Source organism: Solea solea, chromosome 15, assembly GCF_958295425.1.
Source record: "Solea solea chromosome 15, fSolSol10.1, whole genome shotgun sequence".
NCBI lineage: Eukaryota > Metazoa > Chordata > Actinopteri > Pleuronectiformes > Soleidae > Solea > Solea solea.
The window spans coordinates 14,506,497-14,531,619 of record NC_081148.1 but is presented as its reverse complement, the minus strand read 5'-3'; the positions used below and the strand labels follow the sequence as shown (position 1 = coordinate 14,531,619).

The 25,123-nt window shown below is 44.1% G+C and overlaps 1 long non-coding RNA gene across 2 annotated transcripts; it reads right to left on the bottom strand.

The window, feature by feature from the left end:
• Positions 1-6,018: 6,018 nt before the first annotated feature.
• LOC131473510 (uncharacterized) lies at positions 6,019-20,379 on the bottom strand. Of its 2 annotated transcripts, XR_009242181.1 has the most exons (7): positions 13,236-13,468; positions 12,982-13,057; positions 12,517-12,598; positions 9,959-10,038; positions 8,652-8,831; positions 6,616-6,719; positions 6,019-6,195 (listed from the first exon to the last, which is right to left on the bottom strand). It is a non-coding gene; the product is annotated as an uncharacterized LOC131473510 (long non-coding RNA). The 2 variants fall into 2 exon arrangements; XR_009242180.1 differs by lacking the exon at positions 13,236-13,468 and adding an exon at positions 19,610-20,379 and having other exon boundaries at positions 6,019-6,719.
• Between the last annotated feature and the right edge of the window lie 4,744 nt (positions 20,380-25,123).

The window sequence follows — 25,123 nt, the reverse complement described above, 5'->3', positions numbered from 1 at the left end:
AACTTTTCCCTCTGCCAATACACCTTACTCAATGTTACAGAGTGGACCTTTAATAAAGTTGTACAGCCATGAGAGAGATTCTGAACTCAACCCCTGACAGAACCACTTGTCATAATAATGATAAATATCCTCAGTGGTCAGACGTGTCAGGCTATCAGGTTCAGAGGTCAAGTTTAGCACAGGAAGTGAAATAGTCTGTCACAGTTGAGTCTTTTCTTTTGACCTCCCTTGTGTGTTTGTGTGTGTGTCTTTGTGTGTGCTGGTGACAGGGATATCAGTTCCAGAAGCACACAGGCCTCAGAAAACCTGTGTCAATTTCCTGTCACTGATACCATGAAAGCCAAACCTCATTCAAACATTAAAAATGGTACACGAACACGCGAGAGGCAGCTCAACGCCGTTCCCACAAGTGCCGTTTTTGTCCCTCTTTGGGTGTGCCTTCAGTTTAACTGGTGAAAACCACTATGATGCAACGGTGTCTTTATTCATGACAGCAGAGTGGGAAGTTCTCAGCTGAGAATGCAGACGGCTTTGTAAATAAATCATCTGAACTTACCGGGGTGAAAAGCTCCAACAATAAAAGACTCACTATTCAAAGGAGAAAGAGGCACAGAATGTCTGCCGTCAAGAGTTCAGGCATCAATTTCACTCCGAGCCAGCTGACAATAGATCCAACTGATGTGGATTATCGAGCAGAAAAAGGAGGAAGCCTTGTGACATGACTCATAGCGGCCATCTGTGTGAGTGTACTGTATTTTCACAACCGTGCCTTCGAAAGCGGAGTAACTTCCTCTTTGGCACAAAGCCCCAATAAACATCGTCCTACTCTGACTGGTTCTGCGGCTGCCAGGATGACACTTTCACTTGCACCTGTGCTTCAAAACGCCTTCAGTGTCTGAGTGGTTGTTGCCGGGGGAAGGCGAGTTCACCCACTGAGCGTGATGTATGGGGGGGGGGGGGGGCAGGGGATTTGTGAGTCACAGCGACCATCAGAAACACTTCCCTCTGAGACCTGAGGTCATACATTCTCCCTTTCTACATTTCCACATCTGCATACTAGCCCGTGGTTCCATTCATACGTTCCACATCCACATGTGTGCAGAGTGTTTTGCTGCAGGGAGCATGCATGTGCAGTTGGTGCGTATACAGTCCTCGTACAGTCAGACCCGGAGTTGTGCGCGAATGTGTCCGCCGGGGATCCGCGTGGACTCGCAAGGAAATGGTTGGATGACAAAATTTACATCACACAGACTGCAGTGGACCTCTGTGCACACGCTGACGTCGTAAAGTAGGACCTGGCCTTCACACACACACACACACACACACACACAGAATGAAATTCCCAGTGAGTCGTCCAGCTAATGACCAGCTAGTCCAGACACAAAGGCACAACAGAGGGTTCTCAAAATCCTTTTTTTTATTATTATGGCGTGTCTCAGCCTTACAATTAAAACTTTATATTACAATCATCTGTGACCACAGAGAAGCCAGACATCTTAAATATCATGTTAGTCAAGAGGGCAGAGCAATGCTGCCTGCGCTGACTGAACACCAAGTGTGTGGTCGAGATACGTACAGTAAGTCAGCTTCCAACTAAGACTTAATACTCTTATTCTTTGAATTCAGTTTCTTGCCTTTTCTCTTTTTTTCCCCTTCCCTCTTTCTCCGGGGGTTGTACATTCGATCTCTGTCATGATGCATTACCAATAAGTTGTGATGTCTGTGTCACCGCGGTTAGATCAGTTGGCCTGCGAGGGTGAGGCGTCTCACTTTCAAAAAACGAAACCCTCATCAACCCGTTGGATTTGTGTTTGAAGCAGGTGTGCGGTTGTTGAATGTGCCCTAGGTCAGAGCGAGAAGCGCAGAGACACAGCTGTCTCTCGTCACAAGGGGAAATTACAGCGTTTTACGGGGTGATTTTTCTAATGCAGTCAAAGTGAAAATGCCCTTTAACTTCAAAGTTACCTTACAGGAAGATGAAATTGAAATAGTGGGGGAGGGCATTATCTGTCTGAGTGAGTAAAGGGAGAGTGATGAAATAACAAACACACACACACACACACATCACACAAACCGGTTCTCTTCTGACTCATGGGGGATTACTTGTCTGATCACTTTGATCTGCTTGCCGGTGCCAAAGCTATTTTCTCCGCCCAATGAACGACGTTGCAGGCTGCATCAGCCCACAGGCAGGAGACTCGCATTCAGAGTAGAATTTCATGTGCCCACTGACACCCAGACTGCACCTACTAAACCCACGCTCCATGGTTTACAGCTCAGAGCAGGGGGAGGAGTCAGTTGAAAGCTAATTTCAGTTAGGATTGCCAAGAACAGTGTGTGGTTGTTGGAGGATGTTGCACAACAGTGATGAACAACAGTCACTTGGAACCACAAACAGTTTACTCCTGATGCAACAGGATGTGTCACGCGATAGGTGATATGGCTGATGGACTGGGTAAAAAAAAAAGAGGCTTATAACGAAATCCACGGGTTCTGTTGCCATTTCAAAAACTATGGTGGCCAGCATGTAAAAAAAACCTTGTGACACGTATCAGTATAAAGTACCTATCTCTTACACTTGCAGCCAAGGTACTAAAACTCACATGAATCAACACGAGGCAAGCAAATCATGCCACTCCTTATGTGGCTGTGAGTCTTTTCTCCTTTTGCCTCCTCCGTTTCTCCGTGTTCCTGAGTCCCTGTCTGATTTGGTGCCAGGTAAACCACTCCAGCTGGGAGGAGGAAGGGAGCTGTGCTGTGGCTACGTGACTCATTATCCTGCACTTTAAAACATTCAATAATCATTTTCCCTTTTGGTGTTTTTGTACATTTCCTTTTTTTAAACCTCTCCTCATCATCTGTTGTGTTGAGTCCATACTACTACCTATTCATTATTCATCTTTCTATCTATGGAGCTCTTTGCAGTATCTCCGTTTCAGCAAGAAATCGTTTTCTCGTGCTTTCTCTTCCTCCATGATTTCACCCCGCAAAGCAAACACTGCCGATCCATCCATCGCTCCATCCATCCATCGCTCCACCCCCCCCACACACACACTTCTCTCTCAGAGCCAGTGTTATCAGCGAGTGTCATTTCATGAGAGCCATCATCAAAGGCAGCTGCCTGGTTTCCATGGAAACAGCCCACTTTAGGGGAAAGCAGATCGGAGGAGGCGTGTGTTAGAATGCTGCGGGTTACCATGGAGACTGGAGCAACAGCTTACATAAGTATTCACTGTGTGCGTCCGTTGCACCACGACACATTCCACCATATAATTAATTCTCAGAGTGTTTGCTCGCTTCTGTTGAAAATTACAACAGTGTCATTTCGAATGGCAGACGGGCTCGTCGGCCTCGCCGCCACAGTCAAGGTCAGGCTAATTTCTTTGCCAATTAAGCCCGACTCGTGCATGGAACAGCTGTCATCTGCCATCTCCAAGGTGACACATCAAATTATCATTTTCTTTCTTTCCAAAAAGCCACACATGAGCATTTCGCCAGCAGTCCCAGATGTGTCTCTTGTGTGCTTGAACGAAAAACTCCATGAGAGACATCCCTCAAGGTTTCGCACTGAATACGGAAATAACATTCCCTGAAATGTAATGGGACCATCAAAGGACTCGGCCAGGAAAGGAAATAGGATACAAAGGTGGAAGTCGATGTGTTTTATTGGCCCCGAGTTATTCTGCCAATAATAAATCCCGGCCCTCTGAAGAGAAACACTGCAGTCAAATTGCCTTGAGTGCCCGGACTCCAAATGGAAGCGGACAAATGATGTCCATCTTATCTCAACTGTGCATAATGCATTTTCTCTATCTATGATTTATGCATCCATCCCATCATATATTCCACCATCTCCACAGAGCTACAGCCTTTTTAGTCGTGATTGCAATTAGGCTCTGAGTATATGCTGCTCTTTCATCTCCAGTCACCAGCGTTCTGCTGCAGCTGACGTGACAGCCCAACAAAACAAGGGACTCATTTGAATGGCGGATGGATTTTCAGCATCGATACAAACGCCTCCTCGTCTTTGAATTAGAGAGGAAAACACACGCATACATTCACTGGCCTTATGTGGACGAAGATTTATACATTTGTGATGTAATGAGGTGGGCGAGATTAAATTAAAGAACACACATTTTAGGTGAGACCGTTACATTAAGCTACTGTGATTCCGACATGCTGTACTTGGGAAATAACGATTCTGGGATAATTAAAGCTCTCAGCACAAAATCTCACCCTTCCCACTCGCCCACTTCCTCTGACTAACATAACCACGGTCACATGAGCAGACAAAGCACAGGAAAAACAACAACAACAATGCACCCGTTGGGAATATGTGACCATATGCAAAACTGGTCTAAAATATTATTCATCTTTGTTTATTCATCTTTGTTATCCTACTACAGCCTGGTTGTAACCGAAACCATGTGTCTGCGTCCAGCATACAATGTGGTGCCTTCAGCTTCTGAGACTGGTGCTAATAACAGTCACGAGAGCCTGTGCCAGGCAGGCGTCAGTGAGTGTGAGGCGTGAGGACTTCCTCTTTGTGTCCTCCAGTGTTTCAACTGGAGAACATGACCAATAACCAAGAGTAATGACGGTGTTATTGTGAATGTTCCCCGTCTTACAGGTTGGATGGAGATCATTTAAAAGGTCGACTTGCAGATGGCATTTCCCTCATTAACACTTATTAAAAATCCAAAGTAAATGCTGTTCTGCGGCAGAAACACAACAACGCATGAAGAGCCACAGTGTGACGGCGACATGCTCATGCTCTAAATGAGAGGAACGAACTGTGACACTCCTCTGGGACGCCGTGTGACGATGGCATGAAAGCATCAACATGCCAGTTTTCACAGTGCGCACAGTTTTCTGTGCAGGTCTGCCAAAGATTACCCACACTCCCACACCACAGGAAAGCCTCGCACTGATGCCGCTGGAGGTGTTGATGCAACATTCGACCGAGATTTGCCTTGAAACGAAATGCTCCTGTGATTAGTGGGATGGTAGATAACCTCATTATTTGCCTCGAGGTTTACTGTCATTACTGGCTGTAAATAGGTCTTATAATTGAATCTGTTCCACCTCGTCTGTGTGCAGTGAGTCAAACTCTCTGACCTCCACAAACTTTGTCAGAGCAGCTGTTGCACCAGATCGCATTCTGGTGTTTCACAAAGACCGCCGCGGTAATGTGACGAGCACACAATGGTATTTTTATGCCGAGAAAACAAAGACAACAATGTCGGGTTGGCCTAAAACCGCCCTACTAGCGCAGCTCCATGAAGTACTGTATGTTCTGTCACTGGTAGCTCTCCAAGCTCAGCCCTTATGAGTGTACGGCAGCTTGTTTTGGCAGACGCTGACAAAACTGCTCACCTTTCATCAAACCAGAAATGCCAACACCCTTCTTTTAAGTATCAGTGTCTCTCTGTATCTCTGTCTGGGAGTTACGCAAGTGCAAATGTCAGGCCAATAGTGTGTGCCGACTATTTCAAGTAGGAAAACAAAATGACAATCAATGTACTGGACAAAATAATAGGAATAGTAATTACCTTGTCTTTCGTTTTAAGGCTGTGGGCACAGAAAACAGGTGACATTCTCAACACAGGAATTTTTGCTATTGATTTTTTGTTATTATTTTACTGACAGTCTGCACATCACAAAAGCAACTTATTTCTTGGCACCAAAGATATTATAGCAACAACTTATACAATAATACTACTCTGCAACCTTACTGATACCCTGTAACCACCTCCAGTCGTGATCAGAATGTCAGACTGGTACGGGGAGGGGGTTGAATAATTAATGCTGGGTTTTTTTGGGTTTGCTAAAGCAAAAATTACGCCTTCATTGCCCGTGGCCAAATACTTCGCTTGCCTGGCACTGCATAAAGGCATGATGCATGGCTCAGAGTGCTTTTTGGTGCAAAACCATCGCAGATGATTTGACAGAGGAAGTGGTGCTGGAATAGAACTCCAGATGAACGCCTACTGTGCTGAACAAATACAGAAGGCAACATCAAAGTCATTTTTATTGACGCTTGCAAACAATAATATCTGCGCTGATAAATCATGTCACTGGCATGTGCAATTGACATATTCTTGTCAGGAGAACACACGCTTTCATAGGTGGAGGTGGCTGTTAAGGAAGAAGGGAGTTGGCAGAGTCGTCCATGGCACGACACGCTGATCCAGGCTGCCAGACAGACAGACAGACAGACAGACAGACAGACAGAACACAGAGAAGCGGCTCAGAACCTCAACAAAATGTCAAAATGTCCTCACAAAGATATAAATACAAGTACACACACATACACACACACACCATCTTACAGTAAGACAGATAAGCCCGGGCAACATGACCTCAGTCTCTCAGTCATGGAAATGATGACTGTCTAAGTCGTCTCAGCCAAAGTACTGTTGCTATGATATGGTTTTGGTGGCGTTGACATTTATACCAGTGGATATTCCCAAAATAATTAGTAGGGTCATTGTTTTGAATGCAGAGTGAGAGACGTACGTTCATTTCTATCCAGTGTTTAAAGCGACAGTGGGTAGGATTGTTGGAACAATAGTCGCTCGTTGAGTTACATCTGCAGGTCAAACTGTGAAATACCTGCGTTATGGTTTCCTGACCTCCTGACCTCCTGTCATCAAATGAGCATGGACAGATGCACTAGTTTCATACGTGACAAATGACCTGAGGTAATTTCTCCTCCTCTGAAAAGTAGCAACATAAATAAATAATAAAAATAAAAATAATGTAAAATAATTACACTGTCATTAGAGCATTTCTAATACAACACATCTAATCAGATTTTTGCACAGTGCTGCACATTACACTGACATTTGTGGAATTATTGATCAGAAATCCCTTACTACTGTAGCTTTAAAATAAGAACGCTCATGGAAACACATTAAAATGGTTTTACAAATCTATCTGGAAAGAAGCACTTGATGTCAAAACGCATCTAAACCAGTGTTTTTACTCCTTGTATTATATCTATTATTAGTATAAGAGAAAAAAACACAAGAACAACTGCTGGTACTGAGCCAGTAAACTGGATATGCCATCACTGATCATCACTGATCAACACTGATTAACACTGATTGGTGCAAGATGGTGGTGCACACAGATGCTGCGGCGTCATGCTCCTCTAACAGGTGCTTTTAAAAAAATACTTTGACTAAAAATAATCTATGTTGCTGTTACGTGCAACAATGATGTGCAGTAAGAAAGTAAGTCCTGGTTAATTCTTTCCTTTCTACTCTCAACTTGCCATAGTGGCACATAATTATTATCTGATTACTTATAGCATTTTAATATGTATTAAATATTGTACTGTGAGTTATTTGAACTCAGATTTTTAACATTTTATAACTTGAGATTTTGAATACAACTCTGAGATGGTCCCAGAAGCAAATGTGTTGTATTAAACTGTTTCAATAAAGTGCTTGAATCTTGGATTTGCAGTTAATTAGCAGATGGATACATTGTTTGAAAGCGAAGGAAAAACGTCACATTTCTACGACTTAAACTTGCTTCGAAGACATTTTGACCACCTGTCTATAGCTGACATGTACTGCAGAGAAGATACTACGTCAGAAATCATCCCACTCTCCTCAGCCAATGTTCCAGGGCAACACCAATCACAGTTTTTCCTTCCTCTTGTCAGATGCTAAAGTTAGCCCCTGTGGCCTTATCTCCCAACTACTGACTGTCTTTAACCAGCCCTATCTCCCTCACCACGTACATGGCACCTGCTGCCTGTCAAAGATAGACTCAGATTAAACACGGAATTCAACCAGGCTGTCCACGAAAGGAAAGCAACCTGTTTTAGTGACGGAAATGTGGACTTGGAAAGGTTCATTGCAGAGCATTAATACTGAGTATGCGTTATTATTTTTACTCCACTGATCCTGTAGATTTATGCGCCCACGCTTGGATTTGTTGTCTGTTGGTGAAAACAAATAAACTAGGCCTCACACATCGAGTGAGATAGTTACACAAAAGCCTCTCTGGGTTTATATTCGCTCTTAAAATGAAGCATAAATTCAGACACATCACTGTGCCGTCGCTGTCGGACAGGCAGCGCCATGTGTTTATCAGTGTTTGCCTTACAGTCGCTAGTCAACATGAAAACATAGCCTCAGCATTAATTTGTCAGCTTGTCTGGATGCGTCTTAAAATGGTGTCATTATCACAGCAGGCTTAAATCCCCTCCCAGATTGCCTGGGGTTGCACTGCTTACCTAAGCCCCCCCCCCCCCAGTGATTTGCAAGACCGGAAAGAACATTGAACAGGTTCAGGCTGCTGCATCCGTCAGAGCTGCTGTTTGTCCTGACCTGGGATCTGTAGCTGTTTGAGTGAAGTTCAACAACTCATTTCCAAAATGGTCTCAACCCAGTTTTTTTACGACGCTCATGTGCAGCTGCAGTCTGGCAAAGTTGTTGCGTTTGAATACTTAGAACTTAACAAGGGTCTGGAAAGCTTAACAAGCTGCTCTGACGGGCTGTGGGATTTTTTTGGAATCTTGGCATATTTTTTAAAAGACATATTATAATGGTGGACTGTTTTATGGGCCTCTCTGATTTGCTGTCGCAGAGATAAGAAAATACTGCTCAGCGGTATCCTCCAGAGCGTCATTACACCTGTAGCAACAGATGATTCATGCAGTGACAGTCCACGCGTCGGTACACAAGGTTCAAGAAAAAGAGAGTGGATGGAAATCTTGTGTCGTTACGCAAGTTCTCCTTTTGCGTCACCAGTTAGAGGAATGAGCTTGTCACATGACAAGTCCGGTGTCAGCTGGTTGGTGGCGACGCTGCAAACTGCAACAAAACAGAACACGAGTCATCAGGTTAGGCGTCCATGGCCAGAACACTTCCGTAATGCTGACGTCCATGTGTGAAAATGACAAATCCTTGTTTACAGTTGCAAAAACACGACAGGCTTGTGTTGATGCTGGAGACCCAAGATGCTTTGAAGGTCACAGCCACTATCAACACTTTGGCATTGTTTAGTCAACAGAACAGGTTCACAACGGCCCACGGTAAACGACGAACCAAGCTGATTTAAAAACACTCGGTCGAATTAAGATTATCTATTTGTTCGCCAGACGGCTTACAAAAGATTACTTTATTGTAAAAGTTAACCTGCTGCTCTTGTATTTGAAAAGCATCCGTGCAGTACGGTGCTTTTGACTCGCAAAGGACATTTTATGGTTCAGGATGAGGCTAGGATGGGTAGTTTGGGTCTGTCTGAGTGTGGGCGGTTGTTTTTGTGTCTGAATGAAACAGCATAGTAGACGAGGGGGAATGAATACCATGTCAGGTTTTTTAAGTTGAGAGACTTGTGTTGATGAATAATTGAGCTGTAGTCAGGCGGAGAGCTGTTTCATGAGCTCCTCTGTCTCCAAGTTAAAATTAGACCCTTCTCTCTATGCAGACAGTCTCTTTGAACTGCTGCTGTCTCAGAGCATCACTCAGCTCTCTCCACAGCCCACTTGTGCCTTTCACTGCAATATGCCTCAGTAGATACGAGGAGAGACATAAACACGCTCGGCGGACAAGGGGAAGAAAATCTGCAAGCAACCGAACAGCACCGTCAATGTGATGAGGAAAACTTCTGTTGTTGTCAGAATGTGCATCTTTTAAATATAAACCAACGTCTGCTCCACACAATCCTGATTAAGCCTATCAGATTCAGGTTCATACGACTCTCTCTGTGTTTGGATTCCGTGTCTCCTGGCAACATTCCAGCTCTGAACATAGGAAGTAATTTGTTTTATGTCAAGACAGGCAACAGTGTGCTCGTAAAACAAGACCGCTGCAAACCGGTTGGAGCATGATTCAAAACACAAAGTATCAAAAGTCAGTGATTTTAGTCAGACAATAATTTGTCATGTAAACACGTTCGAATGACTAAAATCGAGCTGGTCTTAGTCAGACTAACATACCTGGATAATGCAACTCATAGTCAGACTACTCCTGCATGGACAGGCTCAGTCAGACTGAAGTTTCCTCCCCGCTCTTTGACCTGGAAGTAGAATGAGATAATGTATAAACTACAGTACTGTTGCCAGAAAAGAACAAACAACCCGATGGCGTCGGCAAAAGCAAAAAGGTACAGCAAAGACCACAGCACGAATAATTTCACCGTCCAGCTCGCCGTTCGCTGTTGGTCAACAGGATTCAACTGATTCAATATGCACTAGCTTATAAAAACATACAGCGCCACCTACAGAGGAGGCGTCACACAACCAATAAATCAAATTGGGCAACCAAATAAGTTGCCCGGTTGCCTGTCTGAGTCAGACTAGGGCTACTACTTGATTAAACTGTAAGACATTCATCAGTTAAAATAGGATAAATTCTTCTTGCCCCCAACCCACCCCTGCTCTGATAGTGTATCCACACTAACACTCCCTCAGTCACGTCTGATAGTATTGTTTGACAAAGATGCAACAAATAATGTTACATCATCTCTGTTCACAAAGACCAAGCACAGGCAGAATAACAACAACAACATACCCAAAATATAAATGATTACCAAAAGTTGCAGCTTTAGGTATTAGGGTAAAAAATATGAACGTGGAAGAAATTGTTCTTGTGTTGATCGGGGGTGTTAACTTGATATTCCACCTCTATGGTTGTTATAATTAAGTTCTATCTCTCCCCCTGTCTACCTGTCATACCAAGATCCCCCAGGCTTCCCTGTCTTCGCATGGCCTCTGAGTACCAGCAGCCCATCTCAATCTGTCACTCCTGTCAAACCCACAATGCCACCAAAGAGCCCAGAAAGTAGGACACCGAGAACTCATTGCTCACACACACACACAGAGAGAGAGAGCGAGAGAAAGAGCGAGAAATAGTTTATGAATTGTTCCAAAAACGACACACTCTGCCACATGCAGACTGTAGAGTCCGTCAGCGTAATGTCGGCTGTTATCTGTGGGCAGCCAGCACTAAATGGGGCATTCAGTGACTCTTCAAAGACCCTGTTTCTGCAGGGCAACCCAGGCTGCATTGTTACTATTTTAATTAGAACTGCTACTTGCCTGCTCCCTGAGATCCACCCAGCCTCAACATCAAAGCGCTGCTCTGAATAATGATGTACCCCTCCATGCCTCAGGTACAGCCTGAATCTCTCTGAGTCCCCCCACCGCCACATCTTTCTCATCTCCCTCCACACCTCTTTGTACCTCTCTGCTTCCCAAAATATTGCTATTTTACTGTGCGCTGACATAACACTATTTCGCCTTGTTTGGAGCAGAGAGATGGGAGGTATTTTCTGTGTGTGGCTGTACTGGCTGTGCTCAAAAGGACAAGTTCTTTTCACACATACACAGTGTACACACATAGTATTCAGTAAGTGCAAAAAAAACAATCAGGTTTGGATCTTTTCAAGACAAGGAACAGTCGCATCTAAACACCAGAAATGTGATCCGACTCTCAACAAGACTGTGAAAACTACTGTCTAAATCATGGACTGTATTGCTGAGAATATCAAAAAATTGAATGTGATTTAAAAACTTTTAAGAAGCTGAAAAATCGGAGAAACTATCGTTTGATAGTTTCTCCGATTTTTCAGCTTCTTAAAAGTGAACATTTTCTGGTTTCTTTGCCCCATTTAACAAAGAAATCATTCAAACTGAATCATTTTGGTTTATGGACAGAACAAGACATTCGAGACCATCATCAATCATTTCCACATGTTATGGACCAAACAATAATCAAACAGAATATTCATCCATGAAAAGAACTAAAATCATGACGTATGCTTAACAGAAAAAAGTATTTTTCATTCCAGTATTTGTAGTTATTCACAACAAACAACTGAGATCTGAGGAAAGTGCATAAAAGGTAACAAATAAACACAGCTGCATTATATCAAGTAAATGCATAGTTGAAGGTACAGTATGTCTGCAATATTTCTGCTCTTTCCTGGCAGCATCGAGGAGGTTTTTGTTGCCAATAAACTTCTGATACATGTACGAGACATTATAGAAGAGGTCCCAGCGACACGTCTGTTGTGTTTATGTTTATCTGTGGAAACATGTCTGTCCTTGGCAACTTTTCCTTGAGTACTTACATCAACGTCAGTGACAAACAGTGCAAAGGTCGCCATTACTACTTTTTGCTGATAAAGCCACACTTTTTTTGCACATTCAGAAGTAAAAGATTTCTGTCAGCAACCAGAAATTTCCTTGTTTACATTTTTTAACCAACAATAAATCAGAAATATTTGAGCGACACCACTTTTAGCAAATTATCGGACACCAGGGTATTTAAAATCCGGACTGTCCGGCCTAAATCCAGACGTATGGCCACCCTACCAACGGACACAGTCTACAATACAGGAGTGCATTAGTTGTGGGTGAATTAACAAAAACATGTGAGGCCATCTCCATGACAATTGAGCAAACTAATGTATAAAGCTGTTAAAAAGAATAATTCTTGACCAAATAATTTGTAATATATCCTAAACAGTAATATCATAAAACAGATGACTTACAGCATCACTGCTCTGAAGCTTCACAGTTGAGGCACATGGATTTCCTCCCTGATTCAAATGTTTGTCAGACAAACAGCAGGAACTAAACAGGAAGTCATTTATACAGGAAGTGACCCAACAGGAAGTGACACAGCATGTGAATAGAAAGATTCTACAAGGGATTTTTTTTTTTTTTTACAGTGTTTATGTCATATACTATTCAAAATGTTTACAAACAAATATTTCAAATTACATTTTTTAAAATAGCATTTGTTTGATTTTTTTTAACTTTAAGTTTAAAACAAGTTTAAAAGTCACAGTCAGGCTCTGTTCACACACACACACACACGATCATGATCAACACAGCTAAGGAGTCAGTGTAAAACCAGTGGAATTGAACAGGCTCAGGAAAACATGTGAGTCACTGCTGGGAATGTATGACAGCATACAGGACTGATGACAGCAACTGTTTCTTTCAAACATCACCTTGTGTGATCCAACCTCTGTCTCATCATAACTTAGGCTGCCGTTCCTCTGTGCTGACTCACAGCTGCATTCCCCTCTGTAAACACACACACACGCACAAGAATGAGCCAACACCAAACAACACTCATAAAGCTTATGCAATCTCTTGAATCATGGCGCACTCAGCTGAATGTGCACCAGGCGACAAGACACACTTTAATGAGTGGAAAACGGCATTAACGTAAGGAACAGTTGACAGTTATGTCATCCTTTACCTGCCTCTGCGTTGTATTCAGAGCAGGTCGCGGACCGTCCTCCAGCCAGACAGCAGCTCGTTACAGGAGCTCATTTGAAAGAATGTGATTTACATAAAACTGGAAGGGTTACTCTGCACGACACAGCCCGCTTAAGTAAATGGGACTTTTTAAAGTTGTGCAATTCTTCGGCGGCTGTGAACTGACTTTGCCCAGACACACTGAATTAAACATATATTTTAGGAAATGTCAAGAACAGCTGCCACCGTCTACATCTTTGGACACCCCCTTGCTTGTCAGCAGGATTTGACTGTTGGACTGTTTCTTACCAAACACCATGTCAGTATTTCTACTCATCGCCTTTGCCAAGGAAGTACATATTTCTCATATCTTCACCTCTTAGCGATAAACTCATCCGAGTAATCTCATCTTGATCACGCTGCATTTTCATTTTTAATCTCAGGTGAAGGCAGCGTGTAACCACACGTGTGCAGGATAATAATACTAATAATAACTGCCGAGCTGCTTGTTTTGTTTGTCCTTAGAATAAGGACCTATCAACTTGTTACATGGCCAAGATTAAGTGCAGTGGTTGAGGGGATCCAGACTGTTGCTTGGTGGTGTATTGATGGGGTCTGCTTTGGCCCGTTTAGCCTGCTAGGCCACACGGGAGTAGAACATTGAGAGCAGCCCAAGGCCAAAGCCTGATGCATCTATCACGTAGACTGCATCTCTTACATCATCAAAGGTCGACTGCATTAGGAGTCCACAGGTTCCTGAGTGGAGCAGCTGCTACAGTGCGCAGGCATGCAGCGATTCTAACGATGAAACTCTAAACTGTTCGGTGTCAAGTGTCACAGCGACTTCCTGAAATAAAATGTCTGTCAACTGCCACAGATAACGATGGCGCTCACACACACACACAGAGTTTTAAAGTAGCACAGCCTCCCGCTGGAGATAAAAGAGCGGATAAAACTCACTGATCTATTTTTGTGACGGTGGATGAATACATGAATGTTTGCATTTGTGCGTTGAGATAAAGCTGTTGGTGAAGCGAGGGTGGGGGGGGGGGCAGAGGTCACAGAGAGGGTGAACCATGACGATGACATCACAGTCCAAAGCACAACAACAAACATTGTCTTGTTTTGGTGGAGACAAAGGATGTTTGTTTACAGGCCTTTCTTCTCATTCAGGGCTCGTCCTGTGAGTCGAGAATGTGACGACACAGTACACTGACTTTTGTTTCACTGGTAACAGACTCTCTCTGTGCTGCTCTGCTCTGCTCTGCGCGGGACTGGAGGGCAGGGAGTGACTCTGAAAGTGTCCCTGTGGTGTTGAGTGCTGATCACATGAGTGACTAAAATAACAAAGCAGTCTGATTTGGGCCTTTGTTTAAAGACACAACAGTCAGGTGATTCAGATCTCCAAATTACTGAACCAATATGGACAGACAATAAGCAGAACAAGTGTGTGTGTGCATTAAGTTCCTGATGCTTATACTGTTTGTGCTGTGGGCTTAATTCTACTCAAAAGAATCACATGTTGAGCCTTAAATATGGATAAGAGAGGCTGAATAAAAAGTGAGAAATCAGCTTCCTCTCAAAGCTATTTATTAATTAGTTCATAAGTAGAGGTCGAATTATTAATCGTACCAATTTACACTTTAAGTACACTAAAACATTGATTATCTATTTTTAGAATAAATCTAATATATTTTTATTTAAAATATATTTTTTAAAAAGTATTACTTATTTCAGTTTATCAATTTCATCATTTCTTATTTAACTGTTATTTCATCAGATGGAGGGAAAAAGGGAAACCAGTACAGCCTCTAGGCTCCCGGCCCGCTGAGGAACTAATGTCAACTGATTATTACATTTAGTTGGAGGTAGAAATCTGCATCTTGACTTTCATTTTCAGTGCGTCTTTAAGGTGAGAACAACCATGAGTCAGCACAGTTTCTCTGTCTGTCTGAGGCTCTCGTCAAACTCCTCTGAGCGTGACGTGTCAATGAAGCCGTTTCCTTCACAAATCGACTGTCTTTTCACCGTTATGAGGGTAACAAGATGCAAATTGCGATGTTAGACCAAGCATGAAAATACGAGTGAAAATGATTTATGGAGCAATCTGTGAGTATCCCTCATAATTAATACAGTGTCATATTATAACATGGTGAGGTTTTTCTGATGAAGTACAGGACGAGAGCAAACTGGGAATCCTTCACACTCTCCACTGAGTGGCAGCCACATAAATCAGGTGGTTTTCAAGGTTGGGGACGTGAAATGACATGGCATCTTTCCATTCACCACCACACCACACTATTATTACTATTATTACTGCCATGTGTGAGGGGAAGGGAAATGGGGGCGTGATGTTTGGGCAAAGATCTATGATAACATTTACAGCCAGCAGAGAGTGTTAATGGTGGCATGATGTTTGACATTAACATTTCAGGCATGCGGCAGCTGCTTCTAACAGATGTAGAGGCGGTTAGATTGAGCAGAATGAGTGAAAACTCGGGGATGAGCAAAAGTAGTAGAGGCAGAAGTGTGACAGCCTGTCACAATAACAGTGGTGCCTGCACAACAGCCTGCAGGGAAACATATCTGTGCTTCTCAGATGGATGTATCACCAGTCACAGAGAAATATAAGGAGAGTGCGTGACAAGTTCTTTTTTTATATTTGACTTTCCTAACTGGAACACGATGACGAATCAGCAGAGGAAGAAAATACTTTAGTGTAGGTTGTAACTAAAAAAGGACAACAGGTCAAAATGCAGTGCAGTTCTAGTTAAAGCTGAGTTCATGTTGCGCAATTGTGTGTTTTTTGAAAGTTCAAGGGTCCAAAAATACACAATCTGCACTGTTTTGTCTGTTTTTGGCACCCTTCTGTAGTAGCAAGCACAGAGGTCCAGCACTCATCACACTGCAGTCCACCGATTGGTCAACAGAGAATAATCACATCCCGGTAACAACAGGAACATGGAATGGGAAAAACACAACACATTTTAAATATACTGTGTTTTAAATGCCAGTAAATGGATACACAAATGGGCTACACTGTGTTGCGTTAGGATGATGCAATGCTATTTACATAACTGAAACAGCTACACACTCCATGGTGGTAATGCAGGTTAGATCCAGATTTACCCAAACTGTTGTGAGCTGAACTGCGCCTTCACCGTTTGGGGGAAAATCCAGTCTTTGACTAAGAGAAGAAAGGTGGTCACTGTACCTCACCTGAAGAAAGACATACTTAAAATGTCATTCTTTTTGTAATATTCAAAATCTATCCAATGCAGTTGGATTTGACTCTGATTTGCTTGAATCAAGTGACGAGTCAAGCTCTTCAAGAATGACAGGTCTTCAGCAGAACTTCCCATCAGTGTAAATGCAGCCAGAAATATCACCAACCATCAGAGACAGATAGCATGTCCAATCTTTGCCCTCGTGTCTGTGCACATAGGTCAGCCTGGTACTGTCTGCAATTCAACACCCCCTCAGGATTCTCTCAGTGCCATGTGGCAATAAGGTTCATATTGCATTCAGGGAGAAACTCTAGGCTGTGCCCCCTCCCCCCCCCCACCCCCACCCCGGGCACGGCCCTACCCCCAACAATCTTGCCCGGTCGCCTTCAAAAACCGCTTGGCCCCTAGGGCACCAAACAACCCAAAATAACAGGACACATCAGCTCTTTCATCTGCATCCTGAGCAAGCTCAGACACTGCAGCAGCAGCAGCAGCAGCAGCTGTTAGACCACTCACAGGCACAGATAGAGCTCTGAAAAGTACCAGGGTGCTCGAGCTGGCACGCCCCCTTTTCCCCTTCAGTGATATGAGCACAGACGGAGCCAGACTTGGATTAGAGTGCCAGGCTAGGTGTGGCTGACGGTTGTCCTTTGGCTGTCCTTCTGCAACACAGAAACACTCACCAGAATAAAAAAAAGCAGCTGAAACATGAGTGCTTTCTGCTATCATTAGCTTTTTAGACTGTAAGTCAATAAGCTGATGATACACAATTATGGATTTAGTATTTCGGATGGCAGAATATGTTCATAACATGCATAGTTAAAGCTACAGTGTGCACGTTTTTGTTATTTTTGCTGGCGATGATGTTATTATTATGATTATTTGTATGACGTGTCCTTCATTGGAAAACAGGCTCTGACAAGCAATACTATCAGCCCTGACTGACCAGTAAACGTTTGTATATACTGGCAGCAAAGTAAATGCTTCTCACAGCAGAAGCATGTATTATAGCTAACTTCTGAACGGCCAGGTTTATTTTCAAGCAGTAGAATTGACATCTGAATCTTTTCATGGACACTGTTGTCTCAGCATAAATAAAGGTGGTTTTGAAATGCGGATTTTTACAGATCCGCTTCAACCCGAACGTCTCGGTCGCTCAGATAGGATTTCAAAGTGTCGACTCGACAACAATGATGTAGGTCCACAGAGACGGAAGTTAATTGGAGGCGCGTTAAACGATCGACACAGTGGAAGACAGTAAAAAAAAAATTTTAAAAACGGGATAAAAGCCTTGCATCATCAAACGTCCTCACCACGTTAGATGCCTGCACCACACGCCTGGCTCCACTGCCATTCCAGCAGTGATGGCAGCATGAAAGGAAACACAACTCTGCAGTCTCCTCCGTTTCTGTCGCTTCTTTGCCGCGGCTCCACATAACTCCCTATTTGGGACAGAAAGGGGTGCAGATTTATGTCGTCCATTTTGTTTCTTTTGTTTAGACTGCTTGTTTTTCCAGGGCGTGGCCTGTAACTATAGAAATCCAAGTGGAAGACTAGACAACGATCAAATCTGATCACCTATACTATAATGTATAACACAATATATAATGTGAACAGTTTGTCAGGAAGATCAGATTCCGATCGGATATGCTGAGAAATCCAGTTTGGGCTGCAGTCTGAACAAAAGATTACTATTATATGGTTTTATTTCATGGCCTTATAGTTATAAAAAAAGTTACAACAGATAAGTGTATCATTGCTTACTGGCAAAAACATGACCGTTATAACATGGACAAAAGTTAGTTTTCGCCAAGGTCACGTCTGAAGACAGAATCATTTGGTTTCTATATCACTTCATGTCTCAACAGATTGAAAAACGGGACTGATGTTGCAAGCAGTGACTTTGAAACCAAGCCACTGTGCTACCTGACGTATCTGAGGTCATTCTTTCACAATGCCTGATGGAGGAGTACAGACCTGCCAGTAATAACTCACAGCCAAGCTGTTTGCTGCAGGGCACACTCACTAAGCTTCTACCATGTGCACCGAGGACACAGGTATTCACACCCTGCAAAGCCCACGAGGGAAGGGTTTTAATCACAAAAAAAAAATGTTTTTAAAAAGCCAAAATTGACATGGACGAGAACCAGCTCCTGCATGCCCGAAAGTTCGTTTTATCCAAATGCTTTATCCAAATTATGCTCGGAAACCGCAAAGTACATCGCTGCAAAGACTGGCAATAAAGACACGTTCATGTGTTAAATGAGGAGTTGGCTTGTTTATGTGAAGGAACTCAGTGAGGAATCATGTGTCACTGCAGTAGCCACTGCTACTGTTGCTGCTGATGGTGGTTGTACTTGTGTTGACAGAAGAGGAATAACAAGCTACTGAGTATTTTGAATTTAAAAAAAAAAGGGAAATAAAGGATAAGGTTCTCTATGGGCTGTGTTGCAGTGTGTGCTTTCCCTGTTTCCCTAGCAACGGGCATATTGACATACTGCAGTGCTGCTGCTGGAAGTTGGCTGGCAGCCAGGAAGCACCCCGCCTGCACTCAGTCTCACATTCTGTCTTTTGCCAGCACTATCACTCCAGCTTCACACTATTCCCCCTCTCGTTTTTTCATTTCTCTGTTTCTGTTCTCCACTTTGGTTTCTGACACCAGCTGAACGCCGATCTAAAGACTAATGAGTTGGGTGGACTGTGTCACGTGTGCGTTCGTCGGTGGGTGTCGGGGCGGCGAGGGAGAGAGAGGGGAAAGAAAGATGGGGAAGGAGAGCGGGCGAGAGTCAGAGGAAAAACAGGGATATGGGAGGGGCGAAGTCTGTGCCATGCAGTGCTTGCCTGTTAAGATGAATAGAGGGAAAGGCAAGCCTCGTGTTATGTTACAAGAACATAGTAGTGGCTGGGGGATGGGCTCGACATCAACAGATGGATAAACCCGGGTGAAGAATGCGTGCCAAGCACCAAATGTATCAGCAGCATGCTGAGGCATGAAAATGTCAGGTGTCAGCGGCGAGCCACGCGGTCGCTGCTATTTATACAATCCACCATGTGCTCGATGTACACATAAGGCTTTGTGAACAAGGATGACGGGGTTAAGGCTAAGAGTATTGCCGGGCAGAGGAGGATAGATGAGAGAGTGACTCACCTCTTTATCTGCCATGGATACAGACAGCCTGAGAGGAGCCTCCATGGCCGTATGTGTTCCGACAGGTTGGGCAGGGAAATGTCAACACACCATGGAGTGCTGTGGCTGTACATGGCCAACAAGCTCATGGACGGATACGGGCCGAGCATTATCTCATCTGCAGTGCAACACTCACACACTTACCCGTAAGGCTGTCTTTAGACCCGAGGCAAGTGTTGACGGATCATGTTAGAAACAAAGCAACACATACCAGCTCGTACGTGCCTTTTCAAGTGCTGGCTTTGTCTTGCTGCCGCTGTCTCCACATAGATGACACATGCAGCATGGGAAGTAAAATTTGCAAAAGCTCCATGCTGAATGAAAGCAATTAAGTGGGTTATTACTCTCCAATTAGTGACTGGCTGGTGAACAAGTCACCCCATCAAAACACATCAGTTGGCATTTTATTACACAGCCGTTTCCAAAGCCCCCGGGGGTCTGCGTCTGCTGCATCCTTGTGCAGACAATGCCTTTTAAACCCGGGATTTCATTTCCACATTGTGTCCCCGGTGTCCCCATCATTGTTGACTTTTCCACTATGTGCAAGACCAGGGCATTTGTACCAGTCTGTTAGGCCCATGTCAAAAGAAGAAGTATCCGCTGGTGATGGCAAGGCCATTCTTGTTATTCATGTCATGCCTGGTGGTTTAGTAGGGCAGGGTGCAGAATTTTCCAGAAGCAGCTGTGTGCTAGCGAAGCTGACAGAGCGCCAGCCCAAAAGGGTTTCTATCTTTTTCCTTTCTCTCTCTCTCTCGCTCCAAAAAAACCCTCCCGCCCCCTCCCTTCCCTTCCATCGGCATGCTTGGCTTGGTGCCCGGACTTACTCAAACTCACAGTCAACCAGAAATATCCGCCCACCCTTCCTCCCTCCCTCCCTCCCTCCCTCCCTCATGCTCCCCCCCATCCCTCCGCAGAACATATCCCTCTGGCTCAACAGAGAAGCTTCCATCAGTCCGGATGACACTAGATCATTTTTCTCCCCCTGCACATTCCAGCCAAAGAGGAGGACAAGGGAGGGGAGCGGCTGCTGTTCCTGCTCTGTGATTATATCATTACAGAGCAGCAGACATGTATACAGTATATCAAGCACAACCTGTCATTAGCATACTTTATTTGATGATGGCTAAATACAAGTGTGCTTTTGTTGGAACCAACCAACTGGATCGCCTTTGTGCCAGCACCGCAGAGAGAAGGTTTGGGAATGCTTTCTCCAAACACTCCATATTTGTGACCAACCTCGAGTTATGTATATATATATATAGATAAATATATATATCTATATATACATATATATATATATATATATATATATATATATATATATATATATATATATATACAGTATATATAAAGAAAAATAGTCTCTTATTTACTGTACCATTATCACCCCCTCCTGACACCTGTTGTGACATGCTCTGCCTGAGTTACCAGATACTCCAAACGGTCTGCTAGTGGTCTAAATAAACCTGTCTGAGCAACGCAGTTGTGTAACACACTCAAAGTACGCCGGCTCTTATAATAGCACACACCTGTCAAACACAGTTCCCGCTTGTTCTCTGTGTGGACCTGACCCCCCCACGCTCCGCGACTCAAACGTTCCACGGCCGGAGGATCACGTGAAAACCTCTCAAGAAAAATTATTTCCCAAAAAAAAAAAACAAAGACACAAAGAGAAGGTGGAGGTAAAAGCTGGAGAGTAGAACATTTTCTGACTGGCAAGGCGGCGCGAACAAAGGCGATAAAAGCTTTATTCTGCAGATTGTGCCGTGGCTGCTACTATAAAAGCCTTGATTGACAACAACATTAGCACTGTGGTGAAATAGCTCCCACTCATTGTTATGTAACATACAAAGAAACTGCAGTGAGTGTGTGGATGGGTTTTATTGTGCACGGGCTTGTGTGTATGGGGGGAGTGCAGGAGTACACGCGACCATATTTCCAGGTAAAAACAAAAGTGACAGAATATGTGAGTGGGTGCTCTTATCTTCCGACAACTGTATGCCTTCAAGGGGATGAAAGACGACGAGGATCTCCATGGAATCTTGGATTCATGCCGCGCATAAAAGTTGTCTGAGACATTTTCACTGGGGCTTTGTTGTTTGGCAGTGTGATGGTGAAAGTTTAATTGTGCGGCTGTGGTCGGAGGCAGCTGATTTTGTTGCATGCAGACAGTGAGCATCGTGTCCCAGCTTGAACTGGACGATAATTGTCCGTGGCTGAGGCCCTATGGAGGAGTGAGTGAAGTGCAGACAGGGACAGGAGGAAATGAGCCTCCCATAATACATCACCGCAGATTTGATGACACACCCCAGTAACCGAGCCATTCATCAGCCCACCAGCCCATCCCCTCATCAGGGCTCTTCACAGATCACAGGCCAGTACAGCAAAGGCAGTTGACATTCACATGATCTTTTCACTGCATCATATCACTGTGGCTGTTTTTGTTTCGCTTTTTTTTTTTTTTTTTTTTATCTTAGCATGAATCTCTACCGGCCTGTAGATACTTTCTGTTTTAAATTTCTTCCTTTCCCTTACACAGTTTTTGTGTCATAATCCAGCTTAAAGGGCTGTGCACAGATGGCCTTCACGAGCCATCACATCCATTTGAATGTGGGCTCTCAGCTGACTAAACAAGCACCTCAGGGGTGCGGAGGGGCAGACAGTCACACTCGCACAATAACACACACACACCACAACCTGCCACCACAAAGCTGGCAGCTCAGCACAAAGCCCGTTCACCAGCCATAGAGAGCAAGATCACACATGCCTGGGCAACACACTGGCAGCCAGTCAATCACTATATGATTGCACTGGTGTTTTCGAAAAAAGGTCTGAATGCACGCGGCGCGGCGTTGAACTGTAAAGCACCGAGCGTCTACGGCGGCAGAGCAACTGGCTGAGGATCCTTCAACAGCAAAGCTGTGCTCGCAGCTCACATGTTCACTTTTAGCACAGCGCTTATTGACAGCTACATCTAACTTTAGCGCGGCGTGTCAGAGGTGGCAGCAAGCATCTTACTACTGTGACTGGCATGCCCCACCCAAAGGCCCCGCATATTCAGCATGTCTGGAAGCAATTCTGCCAGAGGAGGAAGAAAGAGGCCGTGTGTTTTGAAACTTCACATTTCACACAAACGGACACATTTAGAGCCCCCCCCTCGGGGCTGCAGTCTACAACCATATCGTTATCAACCGAATATCCTCGACTGCAGTAGATAGCGTTCCCGTCTCTCACCTCCTATTTTTCATTTAGTCTAGTATCAGCGTGCCATCTTATCAGCTGATCCTGAGCCAGGAGCTAGGAGTAGTGGCTCAGCAAAAAAAAAGGAGGGATTGTGCTGGTCTCGGCTATAATATGAGAAACAGCCCAAATGCACTTGGATCAGTCCCATGCTTTGTCCTCATCTCTCACATTGCCTCTTTCTCGTGTTCATTTTTCATCCCCTCTCCTTCCGTCTATTTGTCCTGAACCACCCCCACCCCCTTCCTTCCGCTGCATTCTGCTCCCTCTCTTTTTTCCCCCTCTCTCTCTCTCTCTCTTTTTCTGCTCCACTTATAAGATTTGGCAGCACTCCAAGATCTGAGGAAAACATTGGAGGCATAGCCTCGTTTTGATGTCTGGAAAGAGAGGGAGGCAGCAAGTGAGAGATTGAGAGAGCCCTCATTTCCATTTCATAGACGAGATTCACAGCAACACCACAGCAGAGAGGAGGAATACAGGAATATCAAGAGCAGACGATAAGGCAGACGCAGAGGTCTGAAAAATGGAAAATTAGGCTCACAAAATATGACAGTGGTATATGTGCAAATGCTGAAATGAAAAGAAACGTCAAAGTATCTAAAAAGCATGGTAAAAAAATATATCTATCGTTTTCTTTGTGTTAAAGGCATGTGTTTGTGTCTTCACTGAAAACAAAAAAGTTTCAGTTTGACTCCAATGCCAGTTTGAGAGGATGCAATTTTGGCACGCAGCATTGTAATCATCCTAAGTTTGCAGGCCTTCATGATAAACACACCAGGCCAGTCAGATGCAAAACCCCCCTCCGTGGACCACGCCAAGAATCAGAAGGGAAATTTTACACATCCTGCGGATTCAGCTGTGCTCCTCCTAATTGCTGGTTGGAGCTCCAGCTTCTCCCCCAGTGCTGAGAAGAGAAACCATCATTACTAGTCTCACAGGAGCCGGAGCCCAACTCCAAAGGGAAACTTTGATTGATGAAAAGAAAAGAGGCAGATCCGAGCGTGTCCTCGATACAACATTTGCTGTGACCTTGTTTTTCCCTGACAGGTCTAAAATTAACCAAGCGGATCAGTTATACTGGAAGCGGAGAAATGTGGACCAGATTCTCCTTTTGGTGCGTCCCTGTCTCCGCTTGCTTTCAGGGGATTACAGCAGCACGAGCATGCCTTTTGATTTATTGTGCTAAACATAGATTCATTAGTGAAACAGCTGGCAACAGCGAGTGCTCCACTATCTCCCACACAGGCCTTCCCTCCCTCCACCCACCTACTATAGACCATATTCAAGATTTTCATGTCAAATAAATGCCTGAGGGTAAGAGTTGACAGTGTTCCTCAGCAGAGGTGTCACCAGTGCTGGTGTTGCAGTGCTCGTGCTGGAAGACAAACAAGAATATATCAATGTAAATCTCCTTTATAGACAGACGCCTTCCGTCCTGTTAAATACACCGAGGCAGTAGAACAGAGAGATCGCACACATGCCCGCCGAGCAGACATGTGCTGGAGAAGAATGCACCTCGTGCTCCAAAGACAACAAATGTGAACTCTGACCAACCGTGTAGTGGCTTTACTATCACATCAACCTCTCTGTGTCACGCCGCTCGACCAGCAGTGCAGACGAGTTAACCATTAAAAGCAGAGACAGAGAGGCCACAGACGTCCTTCTTCACCTGTCTGTTATTGCCTTTCACTTAGCTTGATTAACAGGACTGGGTCACGTAAATCAATCAAACAGTCAATGGGGGATTTTATGACCATTGATTAAGTAATGTGATGCAGCGCCCTGATAAAGGAGATCTGGGCGGGGGAAATATTTCATCTGGAGCATCGAATTCTTATATTTAATCCTGCAACCATGAATGGAAGCTACACTGTAGAGTAACAGCAGAAGGGGGGAGGAATCTAAATCTTTGCCCGAGGTGATATCAGTTTCACCTGGACTTCACCTGGCTCAGCTTCAGACAACATGTCGTACAAGGGTGTTTTTTTTTATATATATATATATATATAGCATATGCAGAAGATACATATAATAGTTCAACAGTCAGAGCACATCAAAGTCGACCAATGCTTCTCTCACTCTAAGCAGGAGCTTAACCATTAAAATCCCTGAGGGTTTGTGCGAGTAAACAAAATGAAAGCATGTGAGTCATTAACCACAGATGGCTCTGGCATTTTTACACCGAAAACAGAGGATGTTTCACTTGATAGCATCACCGAAGAATATATGAAGTCA